Source organism: Alosa pseudoharengus, unplaced genomic scaffold (genome assembly GCF_046254945.1).
Source record: "Alosa pseudoharengus isolate Yale_2024_CS ecotype anadromous, Long Island Sound unplaced genomic scaffold, YU_APseudo_1.1 YU_APseudo_1.1_scf_2, whole genome shotgun sequence".
In the NCBI taxonomy this organism is placed as follows: Eukaryota; Metazoa; Chordata; class Actinopteri; order Clupeiformes; family Clupeidae; genus Alosa; species Alosa pseudoharengus.
Genome location: NW_027468663.1, coordinates 23,528,687 through 23,538,429, shown reverse-complemented (window position 1 = coordinate 23,538,429; position 9,743 = coordinate 23,528,687).

Here is a 9,743-nt window from a genome sequence, read left to right as displayed (position 1 = left end):
TAAATGGAGATGTAGATCATCACGGGATCATAGACAGGTTATCTTTCAGGTAGCCTAGGCCTATATATTTTCCATTAAAAAACCATCACGTAGCGAACGTGTTGTGGCTAACTCACTTAGCTCCTGTTAGTAGCCTAGGTTATGGTCATAAGCAAATGAGATGACAGTCGAAAGATACAATTAGTGCTGTTATCGATTTGCTTGGTAGCCTATAAACGCATTTATGGTTTTCTACAAATACATCAATAATCAAATTGGCCTCCATCACTCAACCATGCTAACGGTAACATTATTTTACCTACGTTCTGCTATTGATAGGATTAACGTAGCCTACCTGCAGTAAAAAACAAGCATGTCCGATAAACATTCTCAGATTTATTTCGGCTTCAAGAGGAAATGGGAATTACATTTCATGCAGAAATCATCCTACCCTTAGACGTTCTCTGCGGTAAACTACTGTAGCCTACAGTCTTGTCCTTGTAGGAAGCATAGTGTCTTTCTAACCCACTTTAGATTAACTTCCAACAAAATTACGTCTCACTGCAACGATGCGCCATCTAGTGGACAAACGACTACTTATCGCCAATACTGGAAATGCAGCCATGATGATGATGATGAATATTTATTTTGGCTTTCTTTTAATCCTACTGAATTTGTAATTATGTATCAGCCGTTCTAATACCGATAGTATGTGGGTGCCTGTGTGTGTGTGTGCATGTGTATATGTGTGCACCACCATCTACAGGCCAATGAGTGTAGAGTCACTAAATGTACACATAACTTAATTTTTTAGACCCCCCCATGGATGAAATTCTACGAAACTTGGCATACCCCCAGAGAATGTCAGGTTAATCATACACATAAAATTTGGTGCAGTTCTGAACGTCTTTACTGAAGAGAGGGGCGATTAAAGCAGAATGATATTGCATTTTCATTTTTTACCGGGGGGGTGCAAATCACAAATGAGTGATTATGGGCTAAGTTGATGTGGGCCCTTTAGACCAACATACCATAAAAATGTCTTCATCCTCGGTGCCACGGTTCAGGTAGTTATTTAGGAAAAACGGCATTTTTTGGGTTTCGGGGGGCCCAGCGCGGAGGGGGAGTGGCCCCCGGGGACCAAACAAAATTTTTCCGTAAAAGTCTAGTGGGGCTTCATACCCACCAAATTTCATGTGCCCCGGTGTTTCGGTGCCCCGGGTGTCGTTGACCAAAATTTCAGGAAGTAGATGACGGAAAAAAAAAAAAAAAAAAAAAAAACTTTGACAATCCCTATATGACCGCTTCGCTAGCTTCGCTAGCGGCGGTCATAATAAGCCAGGTTTGGCCTTTAGCGAGGTTGATCGAATACCCCCCCCTGGTCCCATATTATGTGTGTGCACTTCGGTTGTGAAAAATAAAACACCCGGCATATTCATATTCATAAATGCCTAAGAACACTCTGTGGCTGCTCTAAGATCACTGTATACTACAGCCTTGTGGGGTTTATTACTTTTATAAAATGGTTGTCGTGGGTTTTTCTATAGTGTATACTGCATTTTTGTTATGATCTGTCTGTGATGTATCATAAGATCTGGGTTACAACCTGGATTCTTTAACATGGACTGTACTTGCGTTTTATCAGAGCAAGTAACCTATGTATTTATTAATGTATTTTGGAATGTGATGTGCTGGTGACAGTTCTGCTGTCCCAGGGACACTGTCTGGCCTCCTGCACCGATTACCTGTAAGAGAGAAGAAGTGTGGGCAATGGCCAGGGAAGATAACTGATTGTAGTCAGTAATCTTGTAATTTGGGGCAGCCGTGGCCTACTGGTTAGCACTTCGGACTTGTAACCGGAGGGTTGCCTAACCCTTCACTGCTCCCCGAGCGCCGCTGTTGATGCAGGCAGCTCACTGCGCCGGGATTAGTGTGTGCTTCACCTCACTGTGTGCTGAGTGTGTTTCACTAATTCACGGATTGGGATAAATGCAGAGACCAAATTTCCCTCACGGGATCAAAAGACTATATATACTTATACTTAATTGCGGGAGGGCATAAAAAGACATACCTGATGGAGTGAGGCAGTCCAGGAGGAAGAACGGAATCTCCAGCTGGGCTGCTGATTGGAACGTTGGGCTGCTGTGGGCCACCCATGATCTCTAAAAATAAATAAATAAAATGTCTTTGTATCGGTCAGAAGGATAAACACAATAAAGCCACCAGGCTTATTTACATTATTTCATTGCTGACCAATGAAGGGAAGGACTTGTTGTGTTTAAGTGTCTATGTGTCTTTGGTAGCTCACTGTGGGGCTGAAACTCCAGGCGGGGTGCTGCAATGACCATGGGGAGAAGTGTAATCCAGAGTGGAGCTGCTGATGATTAGAAGAAGTATCAACGCATATGTCGGACTGAACTAAAGGGACGGTGATAACCATAACTTGGCTGTGTGTTTGCGAGTGTAGTCGTTTTGTGTTCATTTCATTGCGCATGATGAATTGTGCTGTGGTCAGTTCCAGCTGGGACTCTCCTGTACCACTTCCGTGTTGCCAGTGTGGACTGAACTGACGTCATCGCGTGGGGGATCCTGTGTGCTCACCTCATGACGTACGGCAGCCCAGAGAAAAGGACTATTTCTGCCTGATATCATACATTACCCAGTGGCCTGGTGAGACTTATTCAAGTTGCACAATTGTTGATTGCCATTGCTGTTGATTGCCCAACGGACATTACTTTCTTTTTTTTCATTAAATTGTCATTAAATGTAATGCGTGTCCTTCTCTCTGTATATTATAATAGCCGGCTGAATCTGATTGTGAGGAGGGAGGGCAGAGATGTACAGGGAGATTAGACAGTCTACGGGTCCTTACAGTGTGTGGGGTTTGTGAGACATGTACATGTTTCTGGTGTGCTGTGCTTATGCATTGAGGTGTGACCTGTTTGGGCAAATCACACAAATGTTTTTTTTTACTCGAATGGTCTTGATGAGCTGACTTTGCCCCTCTGAGCATGTTCCCCTGGCCCACATATTTGGACTACATTTTTACTTTAAAAATATATATATTTTTTTATTTGACTCTATTTTGGTGTGTGTATCTGAGATCACCTGGTTGGGCTGGCCATTGGCCCATGGCTGGTGACGCATATACCTGGAAGGGTTTCATGAAATAAACACACGGCAACAAAAGTGCAATAATTCATTGATTTGAAATTGTAATTCTTCTGCCAAGGCATATGTACTGGCGAAAAAATGGGATTCTGGCTTTTCCTGTAGCTTTATCCGTTTTCCCCCAGAGTTGAGAAGGCAGGTAATTCGCAGTGTTTTGACTCGCACCCAAAAATCCAACGAGATGGTTTTGTCCGAGAATATGCCGGTTTTATTACAAATAAAAATAAAATACAAACAAAAGATGCAATGAGATGCAGAAATGATAAAGAGTCTAACTGCAAGACAATGTCAGCACAAGAGCAGCGTGTCCGGCAGGTGTTTGAGCGGGCGAGGTCAAGAACGGTCTCTCTGCGGCCTGCTCTTCTCCTGTCATGCGCGGGTGGCATCTCTTTTATCCAGGTTGGCTGGCACCAGTTACCACCTAAAGGGGGTGCACCCTCACAAAATGCACAAAAACAAAACATGAGTCCAAGAAAAAAGAAACTTAAATGTGGCTCCTACACACCGGCCCCTAATTGTTCTCCAAGAATCAATTATTTTACAACATACAAAAAGGAGCCAAGTAATAAAGTATCCATTCTCCATGTCTAGCAAAAATGAGCCAAAATAGGACAGTTCCAATAAGGTAAGTATGCAAGTCAATCAAAGGCAAGTATGAAAAGGTAAGTATGCAAATTACATAAAATGACTAAAACACTACTTCCCTATATAGTGTTATCAGGGACATCATTGGAGTCGTCATCAGGATTCATCGTCAGCCTCAAGGATCCGGCACAATTTGGTGATGGGCCTCTCAAGGACTGACGTCTTAGTCTTCAACTTCACAGACCTGACCAAGCCTCTTGAATCTGATGTCGTCTCCAGGACTCTTCCTAATGGCCAGGACCCTCGTGGAGCAGTTGGATCAGACCAGGACGAGGTCTCCGATGTTGAAGTTCTTCTTCATGCCTGTCCATTTCTGCCTCTCTTGGAGCAGGAGAAGATATTCTTTCGTCCATCGGAGCCAGAAGAGATCAGCCATGTACTGGACCTGTTTCCAGCGCCGCTTGGCGTAGATGTCGGACTTCTGAAAGACTCCAGGGGGCAGCGATGGCATGGTCTTCATCAAAAGGAGATGATTGGGGGTCAGCGGTTCCAGGTCATGGGGGTCTGAGGACACTGTGGTGAGGGGGCGGCTGTTCAGGATTGCCTCCACCTCACAGAACAGGGTTTGAAGGCCTTCATCGTCTGTGGTTTGCTGATGCAGAGTGGAGTTGAGTACCTGCCGGACGGATCGAATGAGTCATTCCCAGACCCCGCCATGGTGTGATGCAGCTGGTGGGTTAAAACTCCATGCAATGCCATCAGGAAGCAGGGCGTCTTGAATCGTCTTCTGATTGAGAGACATCAGGGCCCTCTTCAGCTCTGCATGCGCACCCACCAAGTTCGTCCCGTTGTCAGACCTGATGTGCTTGACTTGGCCTCTCCTGCACACAAATCTCCTCAAGGCATGAATGCATGAATCCGTATCCAAAGTATAAGCCATTTCCAAATGTACTGCTCTACTGGACATGCAATTAAAGATGACTCCATACCTTTTGATGGTGCTCCTCCCTCGTCTCACCTCAATTGGGCCAAAGTAGTCCAGTCCTACATTGGTAAAGGGTGGAAGGTCAGGTAGGATTCTTTCCAGCGGCAGGTCTGCCATTTTCTGCTGACCTACTTTGCCTCTCACACGGCGGCAGGTGACGCATTTGGAGAGCACCTTCCTAGCTACGGAGTTGCCCTTTTTAATCCAGTACTTCTTGTGGATTTCCGAGAGCATGTGGTTTCTGCCACTGTGTCCACTGCGTTCATGAATGTGTCGAAACAACAGCACTGAGATGTGTGAATCTGTGGGCAAGATGCAGGGGTGTTTAGTATCATCTGGCATTGCGGATCTGTGTAGTCTGCCACCTACCCTCAGGAGGCCATCATCCAGTACAGGATCGAGCCTGCAGAGCCTACTGCTGTTGGATACTCTGGGAGGTGTCATCTGCAATGTTGAGAATTCAGGAGAGAAAACTTGTCTCTGACTGTAAATGACAACTGCTCTTTCTGCATCTGCTAGATCTGTCACAGTTAGGTGCTGTTCAACACGGGGCTTTAAGTCTACCACCTTTTGGCTTGACTGTGACCTGTCGGAGTGGGTGAGTGGGGCAAACTCTTTTCCTTTTTCAATTTTCCTCATCAAATTTCTCTTCAGCTTGAGGTACCAAGCTACAGCCTTTAAAAGGCTGATCCAGTTTGAGAAATGCAAAATAAGCTGGTCAGTAGGGGTTCTAGATTTCACCATGTTTGTGAACACTGTAGTGGTTCTCCTAACCTCTGGATCATCTTGAAGCATGGGGCCCAGTGCCTGCACTACTGGCCAACTTTCCTCTGGTTTCCATAGAAACTCCGGAGCATGAATCCATCTCCTCTGCTCCATGAACCTTTTGACATTCAACCCTCTGGATGAGTCGTCGGCAGGGTTGTCTTTGCTGCCTACATAACTCCACTGTGATAGCTCTGTGTTGTCTCGAATGAATGAAACCCTGTTTGCCACATAGGTTTTAAACCTGGCTTGATCATTGGCGATGTACTTAAGCACCATTTGGCTATCTGTCCAGAAAACTGAGGGCTCTAAGTCAAGGTGCAATTCTTTCCTCAGCATTCTGTCCACTTTGACTGACAGAGCAGCAGCCGCCAGCTCCAGTCTTGGCACTGTGATGTTTTTCAAAGGGAGCACTCTAGACTTGCCAAGTACAAAGGTGACATGCACTACATCTTTCTGGTTCACCTGTCTGATGTAGCTCACAGAGCCATAGCCACTCTCACTAGCGTCTGCAAAATGATGCAGTTCGGCACACCTGGTCACTCCGAAGCCCTCTGGTTTCAGACATCGCTGCACACTGAAGCCTTTGATCATCTCCAAGCTGTTGGTCCATTCCATCCATCGCTTTGATATGGCCTGTGGCAAAGGCTCATCCCATCCAAAGCCCGCCTGACAGAGCTCCTGTAGCAGCTGCTTGGCAGGAAGAATGAGAGGGGCAAGAAAGCCAAGAGGGTCAAAAACAGAGCTGACAACAGACAGTATGCCTCTGCGTGTATGTGGCTTTTGGCTTAGGTTGATGTTGAACTTGAAGCTATCTGAGTCTACACACCATTGCAGTCCCAATGCTCTTTCAACTGGCAGGCTGTCTTTGTCAAGATCAAGTGACTTAAGGTCTTTGGCTCTGTGCTCTTTGGGAATGGATGATAGCACTGCACGACTATTGCTCACCCACTGTGTTAGCTGGAATCCACCTTTGCTGCACAATGTAGTGAGATCTTTTACCAACTGGATGGCATCAGACTCTCTGGACACTGACCTGGCACAGTCGTCGACGTAAAAGTCGTGCCTGATGGTCTTTGCTACCTGAGGGGGAAAACAGCTTTCATTGTCAGTTTTTTGGAGAGCATAGGTTGCAATACTTGGGGAAGACACAGCGCCAAAGATGTGCACAAGCATACGGTGTTCTTTTGGGGTCTGACTGGTGTCACCTTGTGGCCACAAAAGGAATCGCAGGTAGTCAACATCAGACTTTGCCACTCTGACCTGGTGGAACATTGATTTGACGTCAGCCATGATTCCAATGGGCTCTTTGCGAAACCTCATGATGACTCCAAGGAGAGAGTTGGTGAGGTCTGGACCCTGCAGCAGTTCAGTGTTGAGTGACACACCTTGGAATGACGCAGCACAGTCGAACACTACTCTGAGTTTTTTCTTCTTAGGGTGGTAAACCCCGTGGTGTGGCAAGAACCAGGTTGTTCCTGGTGGCTGCACAAGTTCCTCCTGTGGAATTTCCTCAGCGTAGTTGTTCTCAAAGATGTCAGCGAGAAATGCTGTGTATTCCTGTTTGAACTGCTCATTCTTTGACATTTTCCTTTTTAGGCTGTACAGACGTTGTTCTGCCATTTGCCTATTGCTTGGCATGTGCACATTTGCTTTCCTGAAAGGCAGTCTCAGACTGTAGTGACCATTCTCCAGTACTGCCTCCTTCGCCATGTGTAGGAATGCCTTGTCCTCAACAGACATTTCAGCCTTTGCCTCCGCTGCATTTTCCTGGAAGTCCTGGTTGTACTGCGAGATTAGCAGCTTTTCCAGACTCGCAACGGAGATCCTATTGACGGTCACACTTCCTCCAGCACCAGCAGCACTTCTCAATGGCCCATTTACCATCCACCCTAAAACTGATCTAACTGCGTAAGGACCCCCATTTTGGCTATTTATTACCTCCCACGGTTCAAGTAGGTGTGGAGCATTCGTGCCGATCAACAGTTCCACCTTTGAACTAATGGAGGGAATTGTGACCTTACCTAAGTACGCCCAATGCGCCAGGTCACTTTGCTTGGGGATGCTGCTACTGGTTACTGGCATGCTCTTTTGGGTCAAGGTGTCAGGAAGTTGGAAGAATGTGTCGCTGTCCAATGCTGAAATCTCCAATCCTGATATGACATGCGCTGAGACTGAGGTTTCCTGATTCATGGTGCGCAGAAGTATGTGTGTTCTCTTTCCTCTCAGATTGAGACACGTCATGAGCTCCTCTGAGCAGAAGGTGGCAGAAGACCCAGGATCCAGCAGAGCGTACGTTTGTATGACATGGCTGCCCTTTGCTGCCTTGACATTCACTGGTACAATGGAGAGAACGCTCTCATGGTCTCCGGCCCCTATATGAGCACAAGACTTTGCTACACTAACAACAGATAGACTGTCTGTTTCCTTGGTTGCGATGTGGAGGATGCTGGGATGATTTCGTTTGCACATGTTGCAGGTAAGACGCCTACTGCAGTCTTTGCTAATGTGCCCTGGGCAGAGACATCCATAGCAGATCCCCTTAGTTTTCAAAAAGCTTAGCTTGTCTCTATGGGCCTTCTTCATGAACTTTTGGCACAAGTCTAGTGCATGTTTGGAGCTGCAAAAGAGACACGATGGGTCGGCATTTGCTCCTGTGGCAGGGGCTACACTAGTCACATAGCTACTGCCAGAGCACTTGGAGGGCCGTATTTTAACAGGAGCTTTCGCCTTTCCTTTAACAGCTGACTGATCTTGGAGATCTCCAAACATGGGGTCACCTACTATGAGAGCTTGCTTTTCCATAAAAGAGACAAAGTCGACAATTCTTACCCTGCTTTGGCGTTGTTGCTGTAGCTCAAATGCTTTGTTGCGCCATTTTTCCCTGAGTTTGTAGGGCAACTTCACAGCAATGCTTTTCATGGTGGATATCGTGTCTAGCTCCTCCATATACGACATCTCCTCCATTGCATTGCAGCAGCTCCTCAGGAACATGGAGTACTTCTGCGGGGACTTGGCATCCTGTGGTTTAATCTGAGGCCATGAGAGGGCCTTTTCCAAGTAGGCGCAAGAGATCTTATACTCGTTGCCAAAGTTTTCCTTCAATAGTTTTAGTGCCTTTTGATATCCTCTATCTGGTTCCATATATTCACAACTTTTAACTAGCCGCTGGGCTTGTCCCTTTGTGTACTGTATGAGAAATTGTAAACGGTCTCTTTGGTTGTCAGTTTTGCTTTCAATCATGTTTTCAAAGCTATGAATAAATTACTTATATTCAAGGACCTCACCATCAAAGACCAGAATGCTGCCCTGTGGTAAGGTGGATGACAACTGTTGTTTCATGAGCAGTCTGGTCAGTTCATTTTGATTTTCCAACACTTTGATCATATGACTGTCATGCAGCGAGCTGGGCGTACCTGTAGAGGGCGTTTGAGCCTGAGGCTGAAGCTGAGACTGTGGCTGTTGCCGAGGTGGCAATTGAGACTGCAGTTGAAGCTGAGGCCATGTTGGGGGCTGAGGCTGCGGCTGCAGTTGAAACTGAGGCTGTGACTGAGGCCACAGTGGGGGCTGAAGCTGAACCTGTGGTGGTTGAGGCTATAGCTGAGGCCATGTTGGGAGCTGGGGCTGAGCCTGCGGTGGCTGGGGCAGTTGCTGTAGTTGGAGTTGAGGCTGCAGTGGCTGTGGCTGCAGATGAGCTTGGGGCTGAGGCTGCAGCAGCTGAGACTGCAGACAAACTGGTAGCTGGGGCCTAGCCTGCGGTGGCTGTGGAGGCGGCGATTGAGGCTGAAGGGCCTGCTGTGGTCGAAGCTGAGGCTGCAGAGGCTGTGGCTGCAGATGAGCTTGAGGCAGTTGATGAGGCTGAAGCTGCAGTGGCGCTTGTAGCTGAGGCTGAGATTCAGTTGTGGATGGCTGAGTGGGGAACTGGGTAGGCAGAGCATCTTGAGCTAAACTAACAGCTGGCTGAATTTGAACTGAGGATATGTTTGAATCACCTCCATAGGGGAGACTAGGCAGTGTGGTGTACTGCAGCAGTGTGGTGTACAGCCAGTCACTGCTGGTGGGCCTATTGGGTGATGTAGTCATGCTGTGATCTGGGTTAAGCAGAGGGACATTAACATGAACAGTGTTTGCTTTGGGTTTCACTGAAGGGGTTTCAAGAAAAGAAATTGTACCTTCTAGCTCTTCCATGTGTGCAGTTTGTGATGCTCCTCTATCCACTGATGTATGAGCTGTGTCTAAATCAAAAGGAATGGGACCA